The sequence below is a fragment of the Papio anubis genome, chromosome 17 (genome assembly GCF_008728515.1).
Source record: "Papio anubis isolate 15944 chromosome 17, Panubis1.0, whole genome shotgun sequence".
NCBI lineage: Eukaryota > Metazoa > Chordata > Mammalia > Primates > Cercopithecidae > Papio > Papio anubis.
The window spans coordinates 18375067-18375437 of record NC_044992.1 but is presented as its reverse complement, the minus strand read 5'-3'; positions in this window follow the sequence as shown (position 1 = coordinate 18375437).

The window sequence follows — 371 nt, the reverse complement described above, 5'->3', positions numbered from 1 at the left end:
CTGATGCTAAGGAGTTTCTCATGCTGAGTATCAAGTTCAGATGGCGCGTGGGAGGAACAGAAGGTGGGTTCCAGATCTTGGCTTGTGCCGCTTAGCTCTCCAGCTTTGGTGACATGTGCTCAGGCTTTAGCCCATTGAAGGAACAGATTCTGATAGGAACATTCTCGGTTCTGAAGCCCAAGCTCATTCCTCCCCTCTGGAGCCAAGGATGCCAGTATGTGGTGTAAACTAAAACTCCTAGGCTCCCCAGCCAACAGAACGGACCCCTGCTCTCGGCCAAGTGCATTTTTTTTTTTTTTTTTTGAGACGGAGTCTCGCTCTATAGCCCAGGCTGGAGTGCAGTGGCCGGATCTCAGCTCACTGCAAGCTCC